The sequence below is a fragment of the Rhea americana genome, unplaced genomic scaffold, assembly GCF_003343005.1.
Source record: "Rhea americana isolate MKP2758 unplaced genomic scaffold, rheAme1 scaffold_21, whole genome shotgun sequence".
Taxonomy (NCBI): Eukaryota; Metazoa; Chordata; class Aves; order Rheiformes; family Rheidae; genus Rhea; species Rhea americana.
The window spans coordinates 7,213,383-7,241,304 of NW_028186258.1; positions in this window are offsets into that span (position 1 = coordinate 7,213,383).

Sequence of the window (27,922 nt, forward strand, 5' to 3'; positions counted from 1 at the left end):
AGAGAAAAGAAAAAGAAAAAAAATATGTTTCTGAAATAAATCTACATTATTCTTAAACAGTTGACTGAGGGTATTTAACACTCAGAATTGTATTTTCTCTGGCCACAGAGATCAAATGAAATGCACCTGCTGCCTGACATAGTGATGGCAATACTTACTCAGTCTTTGGATATTATCAATTCAGAGCTCACCTGATATGACGATTTTCCAGCATTCACTTTAAAACCACTCTGAGTAGAGTAATAAATTCAACTATTGAAATAGTTGCAGAAATACACACAAAATAAGATGAAACAGCACCATCTGCTTTATTGTTATTTACAAATGTGAGCAGACTTCAGACAGGACTCTACTGTACTCAGCACAAAATAAAAGGTTGTCTCTGCCCTAGATGCTTTTAAATCTGAGAGGAAACAGATTAAACACAAGAAGGCAAAACAAGCTTAATAAAGGTGAATAAACTGAGAACAAGAAAGAGACAGATCATAGCTGACCATCATTAAAATTCAAGTGAATATTTACTAAGTCATGATTTGCAGAATTTGTTCAGGTCTTTAAAAACTATCACAGTTTAAATATGACAATGACTCTGCATCAGGGCTCAGAACATGACAAGTCTCCTCAAGGAGGCAATGTCARAACTCTCCGTAGCATTTGTGGCTGGTTATTCAGCATTCCCTCCTGCTCTCAGCTGCTCCCAGGATACAGTGAACTCACTGACTGACAGTTTTGTCTTTTGAGTCTCTTTAATCCACCTATGGATTGACCTTGCTTTAGTCAAGTTAAAGAGGAGATCTTTGTACTCTTCGGTGAGTTTTGGATTAGACACATGAGGTGGTATTTCTCTGACCATCCACTGGCCCAAGTAAAGACTGGAATGTGGGGGAYTGGGCTCATAAATCTTAGTTTATTTGGATTCTGTCCTAAAACTCTTATACATGGTGTGCTGAAATAAACTGTATTGAGTAAAGGTTTCAGGAGCTGAACCTCTGAATGGAAGAAGGTATTCAGGCCTCCCATGTCTTGATTCACCTTTATTTCAGATCCAGTAACTGAGCAGGTCTGTAAATCCTCTCATTCCATACCAGCAAAGTCACCTGTTTTCAGAAAGAAACTCACTGGAAAAAGTATGTGGGCACTCAGATTTCTTCGCAGTTCAGCCACTCCTTTGAAACACTGCTCTGAAAAAATTTCRGGCTGTTGAGACCTGGAAAGTGCAATTTGTCATAATCTCATTTGTGAATAACTATGATTGTTTTCACTGATTCTGTTGTTTTATTGTTGATCTTTCTATGCTATACATAAAATCTGTCTTTCCCTTTTCTTTCACATAGTCACTTCTTGCATTCAGTCCCATTTGTTTTAAAATTTGCTTCATATATCTTCACCTAAGAAGTTATAACTCAGCATAGGATGAGGCAAAGAATCTGGCTGATACTTCACAAAAGTCTTGCAGTTAGTAAGTTTTGCTTGAGCTAAATAATTCCTGCACTGGCAGCTCTTTTTACTTTTCATGTGGAAGTTTCTTCATTGCTTTGCAAAGTAGATGCATGTCTAGTTGTTATTCAGACACAAGGGCTACTTTTTGAGAACTTCAATAATACAAAACTCTGAAAAAATAGAATAGAATAAAAATAAATAAATAAATAACAGAATAAAATAAAATGCCCAGGCATATTTCTTTTCTGTAAAATGAGCTGCCCCCATTATCCACCAGGCATTGGCCATGTCTAACACCTCTTATATTATGAAAAAATGAATATCTTGAGATAGGTTCTGTGTTCAGGATATATTTTCCAGCAGGTCAGTCAGGTTTCTCTTTTCTTCTGACCATGTTATTTAATAGCAAATACAATCAATTCTATGGCTATGTGCTGGAACATGACAAGATTTCAACTCATTAAAAAAAAAAATAAGAAGAAGAAGAAGAAAAAGGCCTACTATAAAAATGGATTCCTGGAATGTAAACAGCAACAGAGGTCCAAGGAAAAACCCCAACCTACGTCAGGCGCAATATTTATCAGGAACCTGACACTAATGTGGTCATTTTTGTTTGTTTACTGGTAAAAATGAAGTTTATTYAGATTTGTAATCTACAAACTTTCCTTTGGACTTCTGGACTGAAAAGGGCAAGTTGGGTTTGGATGAAGTGAATTGAAGGAGGAGGAAAAGATGAAAGAAAAGGGAGGAGGCAAGGAATAAAGCCTGACTTGCCAAAGATGCAAGGTAYATAAACCAAAGTTCTTCGCTGGTCATGTCTCCATTTCACAGTGATGTGACTACTGTGCATTTTAAAATGAGAAGTAAATTAAATTAAATAGATTTAGTCATTCTTTGCCCATAAGAGAATATTTAAATATGTTAARGAAAACTTCTCAGGGAATCGGGGATTATAAAAATAGTCTGCTATCCAAGCAGAAAGAGTTAATAATACGTGTTATCCAAGGGGCCAGAAATTATTCCTAAGCCATTTTAGATAACAACTGTAGCCTGCATCAGATTTGCGCTCTGATACTTCAAGCAAACTACAAAAATAATCATTATGTCAATAAAATATATTAAATAACRCCAGGCTTTTTCAAGAATTAGCCCATTAGTTTACATTGTAGGTGCATGAACAGAATAGCTGCAAGCATAAACAGGCAACATGACTTTGTTTCAAAGGTAGACCAGGAGTGTGTTCGTTCAGTTTGCAGATAAAGTCCGTTTCTGGTCCATAAAAGAGCTCTTCCCACCAAGTATGAACCCAGAATCTTCAGTACTGTAAATGTAGATCCTGTTTCAGTTAAAGGAAGAACTTTCCATGTGCAAACATAGCAAGGCCTCTAACATCAGAGTTAGCATTAGTGGGACTCAAGATTTCTAGTGAGATTGGGTAGGAGGTTGTTCTATTCTAAATTGGTATAAATTTCGGTACTTCAGCTTATCCATTTCTTTCATACACTGTGTATGTGATCTTTGCTTCTGTATCTCTGGACAAGTGTCTTCTGTACACTGTACACTACTAAGAGAAATTCAGAATTGTGGCTTTTGCAATGTTGGCCTCTTTCAGCTCAGTATGATTCATTTATTTATTGGTTCGTTCAGRTCACAAACCTGGCATTAAGATCTACTGCAACATGAAAGGTGTCTTTGAAATAAGGGTTTTRTACTGAGACACTCAGAATCTGGTAGGATTTCCCTTGCCATTGAGATGTTGTTTCTTTAATATCTACTACTTGTCTGTAACCCTCTCCCAGATGAAATTCCTACAAAATGTCTTGAAGCATCTGATAGCACAAAAAGAGGGCATTACTACAAATGTAAAGGAGGGGGGTTATTTATTTATTGACATGGAATAATTCTTATTTATAAGAAGARTTACACAATACAACCTTGTATTAGAAAAGCTATTTTCTTTGAAAAAACAGGAAAACAGAGTAGTGTCTCCAACCCATTAGCTGCTTGCCTGAGATGTATCCCAAATGCAAAGAGGGACAGTGATGTAATACATTCAAAAATTATGCTCCTTGGCTTCAGCTGTCCGTGGAAAATGATTAATCTACTTTCTCATATGAATTCATTTTAAGGGCGTCTAACCTGAGTGGGTGTACTAAGATAACTCACTGAAGGAGTTATATAAAAAGGATCATACAGAAATTATTAAACATCCACAAACCATTCTAATGAGACCTAATTTAGTCTATTTTAAACTTTAATTTTCTTTTCTTCTAATGACTCCCAGCTAAAATTTGTGTCTCAACCAAAGCTGAAATGATAAATAGCTTGTAGTCTACCACCACCAGGACAAATTTATAGCTGCCTACATTACTTGGCAAGAGGGAAGGATTTTAGAAAGATGAAAAAACTTAGGAGGTGGCAGTAGATGGAGTAAAGGCTCCACTGAGAAATAGAAATTGAGAGGGTCCATATTACATGCAACTGCCAACTAAGAGCAAAACAGCAAATCACCAAGTATTGCTGGTGCCTTGTTTTCATGTGCATACAGACCTTCTGCCTTCTCATTACTCTTGTTTTTCCGAAATGGGTGAGAAGCAAAGGAATTTGCTTTCCTATTTCTAAAGAGGTTGGATCCCAAGTGCTAAGCAAAACATCTGCATGCAAAGAAAACCCTGAATTTTTAGCTTTAGGAGCTGACGCTGTACACAAATGGCCTTCTTCCAAGTAGCAAATCTCTCAGCACCAAGTACAACTTTTCTGAAAGCCACCTAGAAGTGTAACTACTATCTCTCTGATTATTTATTGTATAGTTTGTTGGTTTAGGTTTAAAGAATGGAAAAACATGAAGCTCTATGACAGCTTAAGCTTAAGTTCCTAGTCTAAAATGTGTACACTGTGCACAGTCAAATAGTGAAAAGGAAATGACACAGAAAAGTCAGATGCTTGGGAACACATCACRGTTTTGTTTCCAAGTTGGAAATAAATACATTTTTCACTTTTAACCTTTAGACTATATTGCTTCTCTTGAACAATGATAGCCACTGAATCACCTAAAATATTTATACATAATATACCCATGTCCTATCCTGGGACATAAAATGGTTATATACAGATAACAGGGAAAATACTATAATAAAGTCTTTGTGTCTATTTATTTGGGTAAGAACCAGGAATTCTCTCTATCATTATTCTATACACCTTGTTCACTTTTTGGGAACATTGGCATGAGTGAGAGGAACATGTTGTGAAACTAAGCAAATACTTACGCAGGAATATTCCTGTACTGTGTGTATTTACATAAAAATTAATTTGAGAAGCATTTAATGGCTGCTTTGACAGGCTGTGCACCGAAGTGAGCTGAAATAATACCTAGTAACTTGGTTATCAGTGGCACAGGGTAAATTCAGATCAAATTTATTTAGCAACAATGAAGCTGAGAGATGCAGAGAACCCCAAGATATGGGGATCCTCTGACTGTATGCCAGTAGGGTAAAGGAAAAGAGGAATTATCCTTCCTAAGGTGTGCCGTGRAGACCCAGAGCACCTCTGCGGACATGTGGAAGGGAGGGAGATGCCAGGCTGACAGAAACTCTCAGTTCTCAGCGTGGATATTCAGGCGGTGTGCTTGGGGCAAGGTTTGCCCCTGAAGTGCATGCAGTACACACATACAGTATGCAGGGTGAATGTGTGTGAAATGTTTCAATTACCTCTAAAATAATGTTTAACATGTTCCAGACATACTGCATTAAGCAAATACCCAAGCAGTATTTGAAGCATATTCTGTTTTTCATTTTAATAGATTGTAAATGTATTAAACACATGTTAARAATATATTTCATATACTGCATTTGTAAAATATTATCAAATTTATATAGGCGGAAACCACAGAGCCACCACAGGATCGGCCCGAGAGCAATACCGTTTTGCAAGTTAACCTTTTAGCACCATTCTATCAGAAGGGTGGAGGAGTGTATTTTATTTGATTTTATTTCATTCCATCGTTTCATTTAATTTCATTTTTTAAGAAGAGCCTGTAGGTGAAAAATGACCCTATCATTAACCCTTTCAGCTATACACTTTGTGGTGAATATAAAGCTTAGAGCTCAATAGTCTGAGTGTGAGGCTCTTGAGTTACCTACTTCCAGGCAAAGAGAGTTGCTGAATTTCAGAACTGAGAAATTGTCCCTACAGCTGTGTGATCAAATGTCTGCTTCACATTTTAGGTACTCATTCAAATCATCTGATAATGTTAAACATATCTATCAAATGGGAACACCAAACTTTCAAACCACCAGTTTCAAACTGTGGAAAGGATTACGGAGCATTCAGAATTCACCTCAATGTCTTTCTCTAAGTCTTGCAAACTCTTTGAGCAAAGCAGAGATGGTTTCTGTTTCTTTGTCCTAGCCATGGGAAATGGTTTAAGTTTGAAAAATACTCTGAATATGGACACCCTCAATTTTCTTTGAAATCAGAATCTAGACCTTGGTCTGCTCAGTCAATACGGCTCCTACCTCCTCAGCTCAGCCAAAATCTTGAGTGTCAAAACTTAACACAAAGCAGAGCTTAGGGTTTGTGAGACCGTTTGTCTTAAAACTGTAAAAATTAATCACAGGTACCCATAAAGTACCCTCATTCTTGAAGTGGATTGGAATCCATCACATTTCAAGAATCAGCCTACACCGCTTGTAACAGAGGAAGAATTTCAGTAGCTGGCTGTTACATTAGCTATTTCTCCTTTTATGTGGATGAAAAAGCAAAGCCAACCCAGACCCACAGCTTGCTAGTGAGAGTTAAGACTTCCAAACTTCACACTTTGCAGTGTGTTGAATGGGAATCCCATAACTTCAGGTGTCTGAGGCCCAGCTCTACCAGGACTGCTCGTCTCCCAAATCTCTCTCTTTGYCTCTCTTTTGCCTTAGTTTGAGAGCATGGATAACAGCTTCAGGAACGAAAGTGTCACTCCCAAAACTGAATTGAAATTATTGCTTTGCTGAACTCTAGAAAAGGTCACTAATTGTGGATGCGGAGGAATGTAACCATTTATAGCAGCTGAAGTAATCATCATACCAGCGCTTGGATAAATGTACCCAGGAACTCGGTACATAAAACAACAACTTTCTTAAACAATCTGGAATAAATAAAGTCTGTGATTGATGCATGGCTCCTTCACAGGCACATCARCAATACTAGAAGCACTTTTGTTCATTAGCTAAAGTTCAATCTCTTACATTGCTTTTCTTAAAAAACAAAAAATGATTATAAGAACTCTGCTCAGAAAGAGTGCTTATATAAAAAGGTTGTGTTTGCACTAAATCTGCACTGATTATGCCATCTTTTAAAAAGTTTTAACCTCAGTTCCATCAGCTCCTGCAGACGATGTCATACAGTCTTTTAAAACTATTCTCGAAGAGATACTACCAAAGGAATACAGGAGTTGTTGCGGTGGTTGCGGTGGTGCTACTAAGCTATTTCTTCAACCTTTTTCTAGACCCTCCACTGGTTTATAAMAATAATCTAGTATGAAAAATTTAGTCTCATCTAGAAAGCAGATTTCTAGTATTGTGTTTTTCCTCTCAGTAAAGCATTAGAAAAGAAGTATAATGGATTAATGAGGTAGTTTCTTTAAATTGTTATTTATATCAGGCTCTACAGTGCATAGTAGGGAACTTTAATAAGCAGTCTGTTTTCCCTAGTGTGCTAAGCAGACAGCTACTGCGTTTTGTGTTTTACTTTGGAGAGAGGTTGCAGGTTTCACTGTAATTCTCTCTCCACTGGCACAGTTTCTCGGCTGCAGTAGAGACGCTCTGTTAATGTAAGGAAAGGAGCTGAGTAATAACTGGCTGAAGGAGGCCGGTATTATACGAAATCAGTGTCTGTCACTCTGTGGGGAGCAGGCAGGGCTCTGGGGAGGGTCTGGTCAATACTTTTCATCACAGCTTACCCCACGTCTTCTCTTCCTCGCTTGCAGCCTCTCCTAGGGCAGCCTGCTGGGATGCTGCACCTCAGCTAAGGCTTTTAGCAACATCAACACAGGTTACTTTTTTCTTTCTTTTTTTCAGTTGTGGAAAATGAGATGCTAGTGCTATTTTTTCACCTTCAGTTTGAGCATTTTTAGTTAAAATGTAATGGTAGGGCTGTCCTTTCAGACTGGAAATTCTTACCTCATTGTCCAGTCCAATGCATGAAAGCATTCATCAGCTTCACAGGACTCTGCAGCACCGTCCTTTCCTTGTCTAGTAGTTTTCAGAGTTTCTTGCAGGTTTGTTGCATGCCGAAATTGGGACTTTTATCAGTCTGCCTGAGCATGCTGCTCCAGGGCAGCACACAATGGGATTCCAGAATCTCACCTTGGTGCTGGGCTCCCACTTTCCTTCCTCCAAGGAAATGAATCGGAGAGCTTTCTAAGCCAGTGCAAAGGTGGTAAAGAGGATCTTTTAGTAAAAAATGATGRGACCTTGCCATTATTAAACCCTACCATGGTAACAGTATACTCTATTGACACTATAAAATATTGCCATTGACCTGGGGGTATTCAGTTTCCGTAGGTCTGCTGCAGTTCAAGAGATATGTTACAGCTCTGAGTATGTAAGATCAGGCACATTATGAAGCTCCCCATAACAGTTGTGACAGACATGTCATAGTAACTTAACTACACTGTGAAAAAATATTAACTATGAAGTGTGTTGGTTTTTTATAGGCTTATTTCATACCATTATCCACTTAACTATTCAATAGCATACCAGGTATGTCCAACAAGCAGCAGGAGATATCTGCTCTGCTTTGACTTCCCAGTTATTTTGAATGGATGTTCAAGATGAAACAATAGTCAGACATTCTGAAAAAAATGCTCAAATATTTGCCAGCACTTTTAAAGAAATCTCTTCTTCTCACTTTTAATAATACAGAATTTGTCTATCACATCTGATAGTTTTTTGCTGCATTGGTTATTTGCTTTGCAAATTTAAGGAAGACTGAAAGGAATAAACTTACCTGTTTGTTGCATACAAAGTAGGGTGAAGCTGCTTTAAACTGTTTACTTTTCAGGCAGAAAAAAGAAAAAAAAAAAGCTTTAGCAAGCAGTGCAGTAAAAATTTCAGTGTATGAAACTGACTCCTTGCATTGTCTGTGGTTTGGATTCATCCTTCCAGCAGCTACTATATGACCTAGTGAAGAAACAACTTCTGGAAGTCATTTTTTGCCAGATGATAACATTTTCAATAAGTTTGCAGAATAACTCAGAGAGTAACTTTCAGAGAAAGACATCCAAGACTGCTTTTTCAAACTAAAGCTGCTGAGATGTGGCTTTAATATGTTACTCTTTTTAAGCATCACTCCCCACACTGATGCCAGCTAGGCCTCTACTAGCATTTGCCAGCTAAACAGGTTTTAATTTGTCTGGATTTTTAATCTTCCTGTGTGACAGTCACTGAAGCACATAAGGGATGGATTGAGTTTTTTTCTTTTCTGGAGTGAGTTTTTCTGCAGCTATCTAGACTTATGGGGCAGATATTAATGCTTTGCCATCCAGATTGCTTAGGGAACATGCAAGGTACATAGCTTGGTATCACCTGCAGGAGTAGCTAGGAGCTCTGGCCTGCTTCTGGTTAGATAACAAATATTTTCAAGAAGCCCTGAAAACACGGACCTCTGTAACATGTTACATCTTGTATGAAGTAATTGAAAGCGCCCTGAATTTTTCAAGTAGGTTGAATTTCATTTTGCAGATTCAAAAGCCACTACCATGGGTTCAGTGAAATCCCATCAGTGGGTTTGCATGACAGAAATAAGTACAGGGACAGCTTGCACCCTGTCTTCCTCACTTTTATTAAATGTGTGCATATAAATATTACTATGTTAAAAGKTTTTGAAGACACACAGGTATGAGGAGGCAAACTCAGATGCTATCATAGTGCAAGCAAGACCAGTACATGAATACAATAGAATAGAATGGAACAAAATAAATTACTTACTTACCTGATTAWATACAAAGCAAAATACCATAAATTCGTCTTGTTTTTTTTTTTTGCATTGGTTGCCCTTGAATTCAGTGAGAATTAGATGCTAGAACAGCTTATAAAATCTGACCTTTAATGTGTAGAAGCAAAAGGTAAGGGTTTAGAGGTTTGGGTTTTTTYACTGGTAAAAATGGAATCATGTATTTGATAGCAAGAGCATTGTTGTATGTCTTTTTTTTCCTGTATCAGCTAACTGCTATTGCCATAAGGTTCACACTGCCATGTAATTTTCAAGAGGGCAACACACCCAGCTTTGATAGAGTTACGCAAGTAAAGAATTTAACCAAAAAGCCATACTGTATAGCCATGAAATATATGATAAGACACAAGGACTGAGAGCAACTGCCTTTAACATGCTAAGACATGGATACATTGAAGTTTTCCAGCTCCAGTAGAAGTCACAGTGAGTTCTGCTAAATGAGGTTTGCTGAAGCAACATATTGTCCTTTTGTGACATGGAAAGATAAAGTTGAATTGGGAATTAATATGCACTATCCACATCTGTCTTCTATAGCTCCTGCTCAGCTCCACGCATTCAGAACAAATTCTAGGCAAGAGGCCACTGGGAAATTGTCCAGTTCTCTGTACCCCATGCCCAGCTCTGTCAGACTGGCTGCAGAATAATTTATTTCATACAGTTTGTCTGGCCAAGGAAAACATATTTGCGCCTTGTGGCAGGGAAGCTCTGAAATGAAGGCACTGTGTTGCAAATTATACACCCTAGGGGTTGACCTTAGCTCGTGTGCCTTCTGACCTGTAGGAAACTCTGTGCAAGTAGACGGGGCAAATCAGAAATGCACTTTATTGGTCCTTGTGCCTTCAGAAATCAATTTATAACCAATGGGGTGTGTTAACTTTCTCTTCATAAAAGTCCATGATGAATTGATTTTGTTGCTTTTTTATTTACAGCTATATGCAAGGTAGAATTTGTTTCTAAAAGGCTGAAGAAAGGACCCCTCAAAATGAAATATCAAGATGTTGTTTTATGTCTAAGTGAATCTGGGCTGGGGGAGGGGGAAATGACTGTGTAGGCATGCCCAAACTTAATTTCCTCTCTCTGGAACGTATTTTTTTAAAGGTGTATTGGAATACATTTCACTGAAAATAAACCCTCCCCAGAAAAATCATTTCTCGTTCTATATCCCAGAAATAGTTTAAATTGAATCAGCTGGATGCAATACTTTACATCAATCATACCAATTTTGTCACTCGAACCTAATGCGGGGCAGAATCCTAACAATTTTGAAATTGGTGAGAGTTTTGCTGCTGAAATCATTGGGACCAGGATCTTGTGTTTCAATTTATTCTTTCTGTAGTCCTCTTTCTGCTCATGCATTCCCMGTGTGTCTGGAGCTAGCAGAAGAAAGCACAATTTTTAGGCTAGATATAACATCTTCTATTCTTTCRGAGTATAAACGTGGTGATGAATGCTTGTTACTACGGTGTGACATGGCTAGCTAGGAGGATTTCTCTGCTCTCTCGTAGTAATAGCAGTGACTGTGACGGACATTATCTTTATGATTGGTTCAGAAYGAGGAGAGAGAAATCAGATTTTGGTAGGAAAAATCTGTCTGAACTTGAAGGATTGTTTTTTTCTGAATTCTATATTCCTTCCAGATTTTTGTATTATTTTAATGTCAGATATTTGGAAGAAAGAGTCGAATCTCTCACCTGACTCTGAGACTGTCACTCTTTTGTCTTTGAATGTCGTGCAAATCCAGCACAAATCTGTCAACGTGATTTTGATAGTCAGCTGGCTGCCAGCAGTCACAATACTTGAGGCTGACAGAACACTTCAGAGGAAAGAATAAAAATGTGATTTCTTCTCTCTTATTTTTCTAAACTTTGTCTTCACTTTACCGGACATAGTCTCACAGTCCTGATATTATTCGTAGTGTGAATGCTAAAAGTTAGTCCTTCTGTTTTTAAATCTTTTACCAAAAAAAAGTAACCCTAAGTCTCAAAATTTTCTCCTTTACAGGTTTACAGTATTCATCAGAAAGTTATTTCAAGGCTTCTTAGCTGTYGCTTTTATCAGTTCCTGTGGGCATTATCATGAGGGCCCAAAYCTGCGACGTTGTTCTGTATGAGCGTAGCAAACCAGAGCTGTAACTAGTGTAAGCCAAGATGGTTTCTGTTGAAGTCACAACATCTGGCACATTAGCATTCTTCACGTAAATGGACAGCACAGGGACTGTTCACATGAAGAAAGTTCCACATGTATGTAAGTGTTTGCAGGACTTCATTCTTAATGAGCTAAGACACTGTATTATTAAAAAATAGTGCAAATTATGCTTTCAGTTGCACTGGTGCAAATGTGATATAACTCCTTTGACAACCCATTTTATTTACTTTGGCTTTCCATGAGCCCAAGTTCAGTAAAATCACTAGAGTTTCTTTAGATTTACAATAGCATAACAAAAATTGGGTATCTGGATGTGAAGAACCCATGGTCTGCTGCAGACATAACAGTTCTCAGGAATCGCKGCACTAATCCTCTGTGAGAGGCCACTGTAGAAAGTTATATGTGTGGCAACTCGAGTGTGTGTATATTCTAATTGGGAATTTCATATTGAAATGAAATAGTCTAGTGCAGACATTATAGTTATAAGATCTTTCAAAATTTGGCTGAATTCTGGGTGCTTRAATTCTGCTGTCCCACTAGGTGGAAGTCCGGAGGATCTTTCTTGATACAACGAAGCTAATGTCAGACTTTACTGTACATGGAGGGGCCTCAGGCCCTGTGTTTTTCTGTCCTCAAAGTTACTTTGAAGCAGTTGGCTTTGCAGATAAATTGTGTCCTCTTTCCTTCTGCGCTGTCCCCCTGACAAATCCTGCTGCTCCCTCCTAAGCTGTGAGGCTGGACGGAGGCTTCGAGAGCTGGCTCTGGGGGGATTTGCTCTCTCTCTCTCGGGTTCGCAGGCCAGGTAATGCCACAGGGTGGGAGTATGGGTCTGTAAACAGGCAAAAATAAGGTCCTGAGAGACTCCCATGCACCATGTCCTCCAGGCAACCACAGGAGCGTCCAGCATATGGGACTCTGAAACCACAACCTTGGGAGTCACTAAAGAGCTCTTTTAAGCAAAATGGGAGGGACGATCCTTTGAAATGTTGCAGAGGTTTCCTACCTGTGGAAAAGTATGAAAGACTCAGCTCAGCTCCCACAATGACTTAGCCCTGTTATCAAGTATATTCGGTTTCAGTCTATTTGCAAGAAAAAAACATTTAAATTCCTTGTTTTATTTAGTGGCTTCTGCTCAACTCCAGCAACACGTAGCTCAGCAGAAAGGTTGAAGAGGAAAGCAATTTGTTTATTCTCCTCTTGAATCTCTCTTTCTTGGCAACATTTTAGTGTATATTGAGCTAAATCTTTCASGATCATGTCTACCGTTTGCAGGACAAGTACAAAGGATACAAGTCACCCCAGGTGAAATGTGTATTGAGGTGTGCAGGAACTCCATCTCTTATGCAAACTTTGTGTGTATGTGTTTGTGTGTGTGTGTGAACTCCTTGCTGTGTCCCAAGCTATACTCTCCTGGACTGAAACTTTTTATAGAAGCATAGTGGAAACAGAAAGATTCCTCGCTCTCATATTCTTCTTTGTCTGTGATTTTTCTGATTCTTGGTTAGACACAACTATCATAAAGAAATTGGCTGACACTGAGGCCCAGAAGAAAGGAAGGTTTTGTGCATAGGTGTGGGTATGTGGAAGGTGGTAGAAAGGGTAGCCTACCTACATTTTTAATAGTTTCTTTATGAGCGTGATACAGGTATTTTCCTATAATAAAACAGTAATGTTCCCAACCAGCAAGTGCTGTTCTTGGCATCTCATTTTATTCCAATTTGCTTTTCTTGCAACTGTGGGCAAGATTCATGAAAAGGCCATACCTAACAGGTAGGTAAGAGAAAGCACTATTTTTTATACAAATAAATGTCATTTTAAAATTATCTGCTTTTATACTACACCATATGGTTCTAGCCTATCCATACCTCTCTCCCACCTCCTAATTGGCAGCTAGCATGAAATGCAGAAAGGTGAGCAAATAGTGACTTGTTCCACTGAATCTGCAGCTAATCCTGCTGCCAAGATTAAAGACAAATGAATGAACTGCTTGCAAATATCAGTAACTAGAACYGATTTAAAAGTTTCCATCAAAATGAATAAACCTCTGAAAATTACAAAAGTTTGATTTTTCAGTAGTATATGATGAGATCTTAACGTTTCTCAACAATTTCTCAATAAATGACTTAAGAATTGCTACATTTTTAAAAGAACAAGCTCTCAACTTGTTCCAGAAATTTCCTTAGAGAAAATGGACCATGAAATCCATGGAACAAGGAAGAACTTATGAGATGGAAGTCAGGGAAGAGAAATCTATTATATTCTGCCCTTTACCTCCAGCTGACCTTGGTAATCTCATGTCATTTTGCTGTGCCTCTGTTTGTCTGTAAAAATCATGATCATCCTACTCACTTCCACAAACCATGTAGGAAAACATCTGTAAAGGAAATCCAGCTGTGTCTGCACAGAACAATGCAATGTCCTGGAGAGCTACTTGGGCTAGCTCTTTGCTATATACATCTATCTTTAGTTTTTTATTTAATTAGAATCTTTTCTYATTAATTGATTATCTTCTCCAGTTATCCACATTTATCAACTTATCAGCTAGATGAAGCTTCTAATATTCCCACTGGGGCTAGGATGCAAAGTATGGATAAAAGTTTAGGTTCCAAAACTGATCTTTAATGAGAGATTAATTCCAGACTGGCTATTTCAAATTTGAGCAATGGAGTTAGACCGGTATATATAAAGTTTCCAAATGAATGATAACTCTTATAACTCAGGGCAAAGCAGGACATCCCTCATCAAAAATTATGTTTTCTTTTGACAGTATTTACYGGACAGTAATAAAATTACATGAGAGAAATAATAGATAAATGAAATAAATAATTCAGGAATCATTGTCAAACCTAACCTCAAGAATTTAAGAAAGAGGCATCCTTTTCTTAAGATAATTTCTGAAAAGTATTATTTATAGCAACTTTAACTGCAGGATTAGTGAGCCAGTTTGCAGGTAACTGATGATGAACCTGCTTTTGCTACTCTCCAGGATTTATGAGAATTATATTATCTGAGCAAAACTCTGCATTAGCTTCTATCTATCTGTTTGCAAACACCTCATTTCAGCCTTCCACAGCTGTATTCTACCACTGAAGAAAATATAGAAGGCCTATTCCCAGCTCATCTGTTTCTAAAGGTTTGGAAAACCCGTGTATCAGTGCTGGATAACTCTTCAACCTTCTGGTTTTTTCTGCCACAAGCTCAAAGCCACTTTACAAATTAAAATCATATTGTGAAAGAAGGAATCAAATCTCACATTTCAGAATGCAGGAAAAGGGCCTCTGGCTGTAAGTCAAAGGTTGAGGAACATCCTACCTCCCCTTACTTTGGAGGAAGCTTAATCCTCCAGGGAGACTTTTTCAGGTGTGCACTTTTTCTGCAGCAAGTATGTCRGTTAGAATACCTTATTCAAAACCATTTGTGCCTTCAATCTGATCCGCACACCTCAGCGCTAATGCTGGAGATAATACTCAGTAGTTGGCTACATTGACMAAAGGTGTGCTTCTTTGGGGGAAATTTCTCTATCCTTCTGAACCAAATACATACTCCACTAATATTCCTGAAAACCCCTCCTTAAACTAATGGTTACAGTAAACTTCCCACCTTACAATTCCAGGAATAGAGCTGCTGAGGTTTTCCTGTACTAGCTCCAAAGGGCCAAGACAAACCCTARTGTTGGTGGTTGCTCTAAAATTCTTCAGTAAGAATAGGATGTTTCCATCCACCACTGTATATTGACTCTTGCTATGCTTCTGACTTTAAATCATTTGATGACATCACATTGTTACTTTGAATCCATGTACAAATAAGCTGTATTTCCATTAGGGAACATAAAATGGTCCATTTTGACTCACTCTGCAAACTGTTTATGGGTTACTTGCAGCTTTCAGGATTTTTACAAGAGAACATCCAGTGTTCATTTCCTGGCTCAGCTCCAACTGGACATGTTAACTTTGCCTAATTTCCAAGACATTTGGTGGGAAGGCTTCATAATAGAAGCATGTTTTTCCACCAGGGAACTTATACCACTTTTTTTAAGTCTATTTTTCCCAGACAAATTAAACTTACTTTTTATGAGCTTCTTCTAAAGGGTAGAACAGTAGCTCGCCTTGTTAGATATTAGTGCTTCTGTTCGGAAGGGTGATCATGTAACTGCAGGGCCTCAGTATTTTACACTTTCTGGAGTTCATTAACCAGAGGCTTCTGTATTTGAACCTGTAACGTTTTAGCTGGACGAGACCCAGAAAGCGAAATCAATCCAGTCCCGTAGCACAGAACTAATTGTCATCATACCCAAATGTGCAAATATACAAGAAGTATATAGGAAAAGAGAAGGGGGAAAATTGAAGGTTTTACTTTTTTGGGTATTATGTTGCTAAAAAGTTTTTACATGCTTCCTCACTGACATAAAATACAAAATTGAAAATATGTTTCCTATATCCAAATATCTGCACCAGATTGGATGGTTTTATGTACCTACATTCATCTAATCAAATGCTTTCCACTTAAGTCATCTATTTGATCGCTTATTGAGTTGGGTAGGAGCTGGAGGAGATTTTTCTTATTCTCAAGGCTTATAATGTCACCAGCTTGTTCAAGGAGTGAGGCACCCCTTTTGAGCTCAGGTGCCCATGGAGGAGAAGACTCTGTGACCCTGCTCCTCCTCATGGTCTTGGAGAAATTAGGGGCCTAAATACCAGAGTTACTCAGTCCTTGAACTCCATGAATGTAAAGAATAAGCTTGTATCTGGCCAGGAGACACCTGCAAGGCTAGCTAACACCTATCAGAACTTTTCAGGTGTATCAGACGTCACAGAAAGTCTTGATATAAAGTCTACTCACATCTTGCAACTAACTTAGTGGGGACTGAGTTCCCCTTCAAATGATAATATTGTTATACTAGCTATTGGGTTTATAAAGCTCCCATCCGCTAATCAATGCTCTAACTTATATAGTCATCACAAAAGCTGAAAGCAGCCAAATTAAATACATTCTTCARTTTCGAGAGGAAGAGGTTATTAACAGAGACACAGCCAGTCGGTTATCTCCCACTGTGACTTACAGCATCGGCGCATTGGCCGTTCTAGTGCTTGAAGCAGAAGTGAGGGTCTATGGCTAATCTGAACAGATCCTTTCTAAATAAATGCAGCTATATTTAATTCATATACATTTTGAAAACTCCAAGGATGCTTCCAGAGAAGAACTTTTTTTTAAGGTGTTACCATATGGTTTTAATTTCTCAGAAATATATAGACTAGCACAAGCTAGTCTTTCACTGGGAAAGCCGTGCCAAATATGGCATGTCAAGATAGCTGAAAATGTAATTTAACATCTAGTCTTTTCCTATAGTGGTTCTTTACTAATACAGAGGTAATGTTCCCAGAAAGAAAACTGAATGAACAGTTAAAGGAAGAAATCTAAAATATTTATTATTTAGTGAAAATAGAAAAGATGATTTATTTTCAATATTCATTATCCTCACCAAATATCTTAATTTCTGACACTCTTTTCAGAAAAGGTAAACAGTATTTGCTACTGAATTTAGAATTTTAACAGAATTAGACAAATAATCTAGCCAGTTTTAAGGGCATGAAATATTTACTGAAAAGATAAAAGCTTAAAAGCTAAAATTACCCCACTGCCATAGAAAAGCTATGGCTACRTAGCTTTAGTTAAATTAACAAAATACAACATTTAGGTGGTCCGGTCAATTATTTGGTGACCACTGAAATTCATGCCCTTCTCTCCGTCCCTGTCATCTATTTATTTTTGTGACAAAAATATGAGTGTAGTGGGTAATTAAAAGTGAATCCTACATTAGGGACCACCCTTTCTGCCAAAGGCCATGTTTTCTCCTGGCCCCAAACATTTTTTGTGTAACTATAAACTAATATGTCTATCGGTGTATTTGCCATCACTGCGGTTGGTCCATTTTCACACTATTATTATTTTGTCTCAGAACTCCYGTGTTTATAAAATAGGCACAGAAAGTCAGACTAAATATATATATATCTGTTAGCCTTTGCACTGGCCAAGCTAAAAAAAGAAGCCTGAATTCAGAAGATTTCCAAATATCAATTCGGGAAGGTGCCTGAGGTTTGCTCCACCATAAACGTAAAGCAATTTGAGGGAGARCTCCATCTGTTACAAGACAATAAAACTATTTATGGATCAGTGTGGTGAGAGGAAATCCAGGTATTGTCATGGGCGTCTTTAAAGTGCATCATCCTTTAGGGCTTTTTAGAGGAAAATCTCACAAATGATCCCATGTGGGGCCAGCATTGGACCATGCCACAGTCTTGCTCYGGTTTCCTGCTTAGCTCTGCAAGCTTTATTGGAATATATCTACCAATTTGCAATGACATAAAAGACATTTAAGTCTTCTTCTTTTTTTTTCCCCCACTTCCATATGTAATCTCCTACCTCCTGCCAGTGTATTTTGGGTGATGTAGAACCAAATAAAAAGAAATACAGCACAATAAAATCAAGAATAAAATATAAACCTCTTCAAATATAAACATCAAATAGAAGATGTGGGCCTATTTAAAAGCAGGAAGGAGAGGAAAGAATTGCAAGGGAAAAATAAATAATTACAGGCACAGCAGTGACTAGTCTTCACAGGTTAGAGGAGAGAGTTCACTGTATTTTGAAGGGAGAGGGATGCAGTGAGACAAATTTCAAGGAAAAGCTAGGAAATTCACACAGTAAATTTCCCCCCATGYGAGGAAAATACGTTTGTTGCAGGATTTTTCTCCAGATTGTGCAAAGCAGATAAATTTTCATGAGTTAACTTTCTTAGAGAAATTATAGTCATGATAAACCTCTACTGGCTTTACTGCTACCAGGGCCTGAGAGCACTGAGGTCTTGGATGGCCCTTCCCAAAACATTAAAACAAATTTCCTACTGAAAAAAAAAGTAATAAAGTATTATTTTTTTACACTGCTATTTTTTACTCTCTATATCTCTTCCCATCAGAGCATTCCCTGCTGAAGTCCTTGATTTTCATAATGGTCCTGAAGTCTGGCCTGCCTAGTTCCAGCTCACCACGGAGTCCAGGAGAGGTGGTTCCCTAAATGAATAATTATGAGAGATGTCTAATCCATCATTTCAGTGATGCTTTTTCTCTAGACAGTCATTAAGAAAATAGCCCATTCTAGCAAAACCTTCATCAGTAAAACAATTGCATGCAACAAATACATTTTGAAAGCTGCATTTGCTTTCCATAAAGCAAATGTACTGGTTGCCCAGAAGTCTGTATATACCAAATTCTTACCCATTAGGGAAAAAGAAAAAAAGAAAAAAAAAAAAGAAAAAAAAAGGGGGGGGCCATGCAGGAACATTTTATTTTAAAAAATCATTTTGCTAAATTCAAAACATTTCCTGTTAAGATTTTCTACAAATTTCTACTTACCATGAATTTGGTGTTATATTAATACTACAAGGAGCTCCTCCATTGAGCAAGCAGATCTGTTTTTTCTCTCTCATGCCCCCCTAGCACCCACAGGCTGAGGATTTCCCAGCTGAGCGCCTGTACATCATTGCAGTGCATTTACTGGCATTGCTGTATGACTGTCAGGTGGGCAAAATGCCACGGTCGTTTTCCGTACGTTTTTTGCTTTAACTCTTTCAGGCTGGCAGGGGGGAAGGTATATTTTGTGTAGTTTTGATTGTAAAGGAGAGACCTGTGCACCCCTTCTTGCGGCTGGCGAGCACAGACTGCACGAGCTTCTCGCTGTGCGGCATGTTGCTCCATCTCTGTGCTGGGCAGGATGAACCCCCAGGGAGCCAAAAGCTACTTGCTGTTCCACTGCAACACAGACTTTTTCCAGCTTTACCTTTCCCAGTATAAACACAGGACAGTATGTGCATGACCTGCACACAGATCGCGTCCCCAAGTACAAAAAGTGCCGCGCTGYGCTGCGACTTCTCCCTGCCAAAAATGAGGAGGAAAAGAACGAGCCTCCTATTAGTCCCATTCCTTAAAGCATTTCTAGACGGTGTTTGAAAGCTATCACAATGCAGGCAGTAAAAGAACTAGAATTAAATAGAAACCGTTTCTGTTGAAGTTTTTCAATAAGAGCAAATCACACATTTTTTGAAAACCAGGGAATTTTCAAAATTACTGAAATGAAATTTCAGGGAATGAAAATTGCTTTGAAAACTGTGTTTTCATAAGCTTCTTTCTGTGCCAGAGATATTATTCCATTATCTGCCTCTCTCAATGCTACACTGCCAGTGGGAAATGGATAGGGGATGTGTTCGTGCACAAACTGGACAGAGCATTTCTGTCTCGGAGGGAAAAGTGAATCTGAGCAAATCATTTTCAATGGCCACTCTGGATGTCAGAAAAAAGCTTAGCAAGTCACATTAAAGCTAAGCAGCAAATTTTAAATTAGCCTTTTCATTTGAATGTTTTATTAACAAATAGGTGTACACAAAGCATAAGTTGAAACATTCGCTGAAATTGCATAGCTTGCAATCTACCCAAAAATGTAGAGTGTAATCATTATAACCTCTGATAATTGTGTTTACAAAGATTGTTTGTTTGTAAGCAATATTTGCCAAACACCACTGTCTTGCAAAATACAGTGCTAAATAGGAGATAATAAATAAATAAATAGGAGAGGAAGAAGGAAAAGGAAGGCAGAAAAATGTGTGTGTGCGCGTGTGTGTGCGCGCGTGCGTGTACCTATGCACGTACAACGATATTGCAGAATTGCTTGGGCTGTTTTCCATTTAAAGTCTCAAGCATTACTTACTCCACAATGCTCTTGGGAGCAATGAGGAAGACTGCTTGAACTTAATGCTTATGGTTCCACCGAGCTGTCAGATGCAAGCCTGAAAAATACGTGACATGCAAAATTTGCTTCRTATATTTTACTGTGCACACAATCATGTTGTGAGAACATGATTAAATCTGCAAGGCCAAACTGGAACAAGTTGAAAACACTACCTCATTTTTGGTTGGTTTGTTGGCTTGTTGGGAAGAAAGGCCAACTTTTGTTTAATGCAAATTAAATAAATCTGAAGAGGTATTTTCACCAGCCTTCTGTTGACTTTGAATCCTAATGTTTAGAGTCAACAAGTTAAGTCTTCTGCCTCTTTTTGCAAAAACACCCATCTATTCTGGGCCTGTGGGTGCAATTTGAGTACAATACTCTTCCCTTTCTAAAACAGTTTCATTCTAGCTATATATACTTACAAGACTTTTTGTACTTTCTGCAGTGTCAACTCAGCAGCTGGGAGGCAATTCACAGCCCGTGAGCCCAATCCAAACTGGAGAGAGGTTTTCCTGTGGCCAGGATCAGGGCCTTTGACACGGCGGGCGAAGCGCAGCTTCAACCCTGGCTTTTTTCCATATCTCATGATGTATCTATGCTGCAGTATGCTGTAAAGTAACAAAACATATCAAAGGATTGGAAAAACATTCAAGTAATTATTGAGTCATTCCTTGGAGTAAACATGCAATTAATCACAAGCAAATATTAATCATCCTAGTATGTTTGCAAATTCGTATATATATATATATTGTCTGTGATCTTATAACGAGTGTAGGAAAATGTAACAGCAGAAAGTCAGCTTTCATTGCCAGTCGCTGCCACTTAGCCTGCGCCTTTCCCAGCAGCTGGCGTACACGGGACCTCCGAGATCAGAGCAACCACCAGAGAGCTATTTTTCTAAACACTCTCTGCTGGATTAAAATTTATATCACATCTAGGCTGTGATCTAATACCCACTGCAGTCCTTTTCTTGAATGCTAACAGGCTTTCGTATTTCGTCCTGTGTATTTTGTATAACTAGTGGGTTTTAGCCTCGTCCTTGCCGATCTCTCTGTCTCATGACAAGCAGGCACAGCTGTGTTGTCCCGTCCTGGAGGCCAGCGGGAGGAGAGGAGAATTTCTGCAGCTCAGCAAGGTCCAGCACTGAACATGTCGTACAAAGCTTGGACTTTATGTTAAACTCCAAATTTCTGTTCTTTTTGTCCTCACCAGCTGCTAATGACCAAAGCCCTATCTCTTCGTTTCGGAGCCTCCTAGGAAAGCGAAACCACAGGAGCAAGCCGAGACGACACTATTTGCATCTGCCTGCAGCCTCCCATGGCGCCCTGCAATTGGAGCCCGGCTGAAGAACATAGAGCTCTTTCTACAAAGCGGACCAGCGGAAATCGCCACCAGTGTTAATTTGAAACAGAATGAGATAGCCACAGTGCCGGGCCTTGAGYGCGCGCACAAAGAAGGCCTTTTCTTGTTCCCAGGGTGCTGACAGTATGGGCGCGAGTCCATCCTGTGCAGCTGAAGTGAGGAATAGCACATCCTCAAATCTCAGCACCTGGGCACAACTCACGAGACTTTGAGCGAAACGTGGAGGGGAGATTTCTGCGAATGACACCGGGGGAATCCCGGGAGGCCTCTGCAGCTGGCTCRCTCCCTCGCTGCTGAAAAGAGGGGGCTTGAATGAACTTCTGCACCTCTAGAAAGGCTCATTTATCAATGTAAACAAACTTTAGCTGTTTAATAACTCTGTTTTCTCTCCTCCAGCAGGCATTATTATGGCTGCTGGTTTTCATAATGTGATCAGCTGCTATGTTAATAAGCACTGTGCATAATCGGTCAGATGAAGATGAGGTAAAGGGTTTTTTTATTATTTCTATTAAATAGAAGCTCAGTTTGGCCCCTGTGTGCTTAGCATTCTTCTTTCTATTCCTTTCCATAGCTGCATCTCTTCTAGGGATGAGTAAATTGCTATGGAAAAATAAGAACTAGCCAAACCAAACCTCAGCCCAAACACTGACATCAACCCAAACATTTTTGAAGGTCAGTGTTAGTTTGGATAAGTAACCCATCTGCCCAGCCATAAGTAGGGCTGGTTAGAAAATGGATTTTCCACCTTATAAAAAATTGGAGATTGTATCTTTGTTTGTAATCACAGCTTTCGAAAAGCTAAAATTTTGATTTTTCTTTTTCAAAACCAGGATTTAAGTAGCAAGTTTATTAACATTATATCATCTTGCTGTGATTCAGATTTTTAATATATTTTAATGTAGACAAAAAAACCAACCCAAGTTATAGGAAAAGGAGCTGTTGCTTTAGCAAATCTGTCTCCTCCGAGCTAGCTGATGTCTTCAAGTTTTGCCTGAATGCTAGATAATATAGAAGGGGGGAGGTGCTGCAATCCCTTGCTCGTGTGGTTCGTTGGTCCAAGCAGTCCTGCTCGAATACAGCAGCCAGGCTAGCTGGGGCTGGGAGCTCTGCCGAGACCTGGGGGTTTTGGGAAGGTAGAAAAGGAGCAGGAGAGACGAGATGGCCAACTGCTGCCCAGACGAGCCAGAAGGCAAAGAAGCAGCTTTACAACCACTAACCTAGGACTACAAAAGCCAGAATAAGGATGATGGAGATGAGACTAACATAAAGAAATAAAATTGACTGTCCATACAGAGATTGCCCTGATTTCTGGGTTTTGCTCAGCCAGAACGTCCCGATGCTATGACGTGCCCCCACCTCCCCAGGCCAGGGCTGCGTCCAGCTGCGGGTGTGGGGCTTTGTGGTGGCACCACTGCCTGGGCTGCCCAGGAGGTATCTCCATGAGAAGGTGCCTTCATTTTACTGGGAGATGGCAGAAAGCTGCTGAAGGAAATCTCAGACAGTTTTAGCTGGAACGTGCTTGATTGTAGGATTAGCTTCATTTCCAGTGTGTCCACTGCAAAAACTAGAGCAAAGAGTGATTCCACTGAGAAAAATAGTTATATTTTCATGTGTTTTCGTGACTGTAGTGGTGTCTTCCTAGAACGCAGGACTTGCWGTGGAAGGCAAAATCTGGTAAGAAAAATATTACCATTATATTAGCGGGTTTAAAATAATAATATAAAGAATGTTCCTCAGAAGATCTCTTTTCACTCACAAATCAAATATGAGACCAAAATAATCATGAAGGCAAAACCAAGTGCTTCCTCTTCTTTTAGCAAAGTGTTAATTTTTTTTTCATGAGCATTTAATTAGAGACTGAAAAAAAAGGCAAACAAGCTAGACTCCAGCAATTCAATACTAAGCTTTGTGTATAAAGGAAACTTTGTGAAATGTGAATCAGGTTAAATAGTTCAATTATTGCCGTTGCTTACATGTTTGAGAAGGAGTGCAACTGTTTGAAATTGTTTAAGTAGTTAGTAAGGTGATCGTAACATTTACCAGCAAATGACATAAATCCAGAATTAATTATAATGGCTTAAATGGTTAAAAAGAAAAGGGATCATTGGTCCCACGGTTTATTGTGAACTGTCAGGATAATGGAATTTTAATCAGTCCGTTTATTTTAGGAAGGATTAATTGCATGGCGTGATGCAGAAAATACGGTGACTAGCTTTGGAAACGGAGCTGGCTGCGTAATTTTATTAAAGCAGATCAGTTGTAGCATCTTAATTTCCTCGGACATGTTTATGGGGAGCCATTTGTTTTGCCAGGACTGCCCCCCGCGCGGCGGGCACGGGGACGGGCGGCCCAGCCGGGCTGGTGCTCCCGCACTTCAGCGCGGCTGCGGACCAGCGACTCAGCCCTGCTGCGAGCTTAGGCCGAGCCTTCCCCAAAATAAAACGAAGCACAAAATATCCCCGGGGCACTTTGAGAGATTTCCAAAGGTCTTTTGCTAGAAACACGTCAGTTGGCCTGAAGTTGCACAAGTTGGAGTGCCCTGATGGACTCGTGTGCAGGTAGGTGGTGCTGGTGTTGTCCAAGGGAAAGCCAATGTCCCTACGAGGTGGAGATCAAGGCCTTGCAGCAGACTCTTGGACCATTCATCAACCCAGCTTTGTTTTTGTCAAAATATTTTGTTGAGCAGGAAAAAACAAAGCTGGAAAGAAAATTTGTTTTCCTTAAAAGTGCGTGTCGTTATGATGAAGCTTTCGGGATTCATACTAAAGGAGAAGTTTCAATGGACATTTGCTGCAGCTTTGTCACAGATACCTTTAAGGAATAAAAAGTTGCACACCAAGTGAAGTTTAGCTTTACCCAAATATATTTGCTGAATAAATATTTGCTTGTCAGGTCCATTCGCTCTCCTCTTTAAATGTTACTTTTGCAAGTGAATTGGAAGCTCAAGTCCTATCTGCACCAGCTATCGTTTTCTGATATTTCCTGGGAGGAGGTCTACAAGTGAAAGGACCAAGCCAGATCCCTTCTGGGAGCAGTTAGTGTACAGAGCGCAGCCCTAAAAACCGCCAGGCTGAAGTGAAGCATATCAAATTGGAGTGAAACGGCAGCTGGGAGATGGAGACACCACGCATGAATCGGGGCGTTAGTCAGGACAAGGGACCCAAGCTGAGCAGCAGAAATATTGAGGCTGCATTTCTGTGGTTGTCCTGGTCTAACCTGTGMGCTCAAATAAAGTAGGTTCTCTCCTTGGTTTTGCAAAATTTTAGGGTTTTTTGTTGTTGTTGTTGGTGGTGGTGGTGGTGGTGGGTTTTTTTTTCCCTACAAAGCGCCTGCCAGGTGGTTTGTATTTCGCTTGTACTCGCACCGGATCCCCTCCTGGGAGGTTGCATGCAGCAATTTTGGCCGAGTGGTAGCAGTTGTGCCCCACCTTCACTTTGTTTTCTGGCGCTTTTCTTTTYATATGAGCAGAGGGAAAGGGGATATTTAAAATAGCTTAATATTAATACAGACTGTGCTTTCCGAAGTTGTTTGTTGTCAAGCTATTATTAGGCTGTATTCGTCAGCTAGTCTAAATTAAATGTTGGTTCTGTGGCTGAGTTTTACTGGTGTGCTAAAATAAAGTGACATGAAGCAAGGAAGATGGGAACAAGGTTTACAGCTAGCATCACTTCTCCTTCCTTCTCCCTTTGCAGCAAATGGAAAGTGTGATGGTTTGCCTGGCCAAGGGACTACGCAAATAGAGTAAAATAAAAAATAGAGCAAAGCAAATGCTACTGTTKTGTCTGAGCTCCTGAGGAGAAATAATTCTAACGAGAGCTGAGAGCGGAGAGCTCAGCCCTGGGTCAGGATCCTCTGTGATCGCCCAGGGCATCGCATCTCCTCGCCCCCCATCCAGCACCTTGTAGCTTGCGTTACTCACAGCAGGCACATCTTGAACTCAAAGGTTTTTAACTGAAAGATTTGTGTTCCCTGAAATGAATTTTACTCTGCATAGAAAATCAAAAACTCTGTGCGTTTCCATTTACARATATTGTGTTCAGATGCACATTGAAAATTAATGCTGTTCCTGGTCATTTACTCGAGCTGGTCTGATTGTTTCGCAACTTGCAACTACTCTGTTCAAAATAAGGACGATTATTTTTCCAGACATTTTGTGTTTTCTGGTGTCAGTTATAGAAGTCATCCAGCCAGAAGAGAGGTGCACGGTGTGAACTGTGCGAGCCGCACAGTTGAAAACTTCTGAGCAATCTGGAAAAGCACAAGCCTGTTTTCAAGACATAGGTTAGTTTGTCAGTTATGTTTTCTATGCTTTATAGTGGGATAAACTGGGAAACAAAGAGGATTAGATTAAGATGAAGAAGCAGAGAAAGCGGTAARATGAAAACTCCACGGCTCCTCGTTCTTCAGCCCACGCTGCATCGTGTACTGTGGTCGGTGACACTGCAGGCTGCTATTAATATGAATAGAGCTTTGTCCCCCGCATTTGGAGTTTCCTTCTTACCACAAATGTTTTTAAAAGCAATTAAGTTATTTAAAAAGCAGCCAACATGCCTACCAGTTAACGGTAGTTAACATTTAAAGTGAATAACTATTATGTCTTATTTTTTGAAAGAACAGGCCATAATCGATGGATAGTGATACTTGCTTAATGTTAGACTATGTTTTCATGTTAATATTACTTTGGCATTTGAATATTCTCTATCCTGTCTCAAATTAGTTTTTTGCAGTTTTAAAAGGTAGGACAGAAAGAGTCAAACTTGAAATCCTCTTTGAATTTCAAAATTAGCTTTATATACTTGTTAATATTTAAACTAATTGGAATTTCACTGCAATCAAGTATGTAGTGGAAATTCAAGTGGAAAACCAAAATCAATAAGCAACTTCAATTTCATTTTTATTAACAGTGATTTCTTAAAACATACATGTGTTCTCGCATGCACATACATGCATATGCATATATTCAKCATTCGAGGTGGAGCTGGATATTATGGAGATATGAATATCCTGATTAAAACTAGTGACCAAACACTAAAGTTTTCAAAAAGACTTAAACTCCCATGTTTTGCAGCATCCGTCTCCAACTTTGAAGGGCTGGGATGGAGCCCGTCGCCAGCGTCTCCTTACTCGGCTCCTTTCGGGCATCCTGCACTTTCTCACGAAGTTCTGACCTCTGCCGAGACACAGCACCGCGGTGGTGGACATGGTCCTGAGCCGTCAGGGGATTTCTATGCTCTTCGTCTAAACTAGGTCTGGTTAAGTCTCCTTTACAAGATACTTATTAGAAGCCTGTTTATCACAGTTCCCCAGAAATGAGCCAGATTAAAGTTAATATTCATGAGCTAGTTTAAAGAAATAACTTTACATATTTTTTTWAAAAAAGTAGCTTTTTAATAAGAGATCATCTATTGTCACTGCCAGCGAACAAATGGAGGCAGTTACTTGTACGGCACCCGTAACCTCCGCCGCATCTGCCACAAAAGCCAGAGAAAACAGAGCTGCAGGGAAATGGGGCGGTAGGCTGACATTTTCTCGTTCTCTCTCTGTCTTTTTTACATAAAATTATTTGTTTAGTTTGAAAGACAATATGCGGCTGGGCTGCAGGGAGCGCGCTCGGTGAGCTAATCCAGGCAGCTGGCACGACCGCAGCGAGGGGAGCTGCACCCGTCCAGGAGGAAAAGGGGCTCGGGTGACAATATGAGTTACTCAAAACAAATAGCAATGAAATGGAGTGGAAGAGAGTTCTCCCCGTGAATTACTATAATGTTCCATTTATAGTTTCAGGCTTCTCATAGACTGTGATTATAAAATGTTGGCTGGCATCTAAAAAGAGGGAAAGAAAATATTCTCCTGGAGGTAAAGAAGCTAGACTATCAAGTGGATTTTTATTTGATATCAATAATAAATCACTACTGGGCTCATTTTATTGCAGCCAGGATGTAAAAGACACCCATTAGCAGGGTTGTAGGTAGTGTTAAACTTAGGCTACAAACTGCTTTTTTGCTCTGTTTTTGTACAGCACCTTATGCCACCAAGTGCATGCTTGGGGAAACAGGACAATTTTCTGCGTCGTGCCTGGAGTCGCCTTGGGAGCCGGCTACAAGTCTTGTCCAGGTGTTGGGTGCAGGATGCAGGCTTCAGACCAGAAAATAAGACCATTTTTGTTATTAAATTGATAAAATGGGACATCTTGACGGTTTTG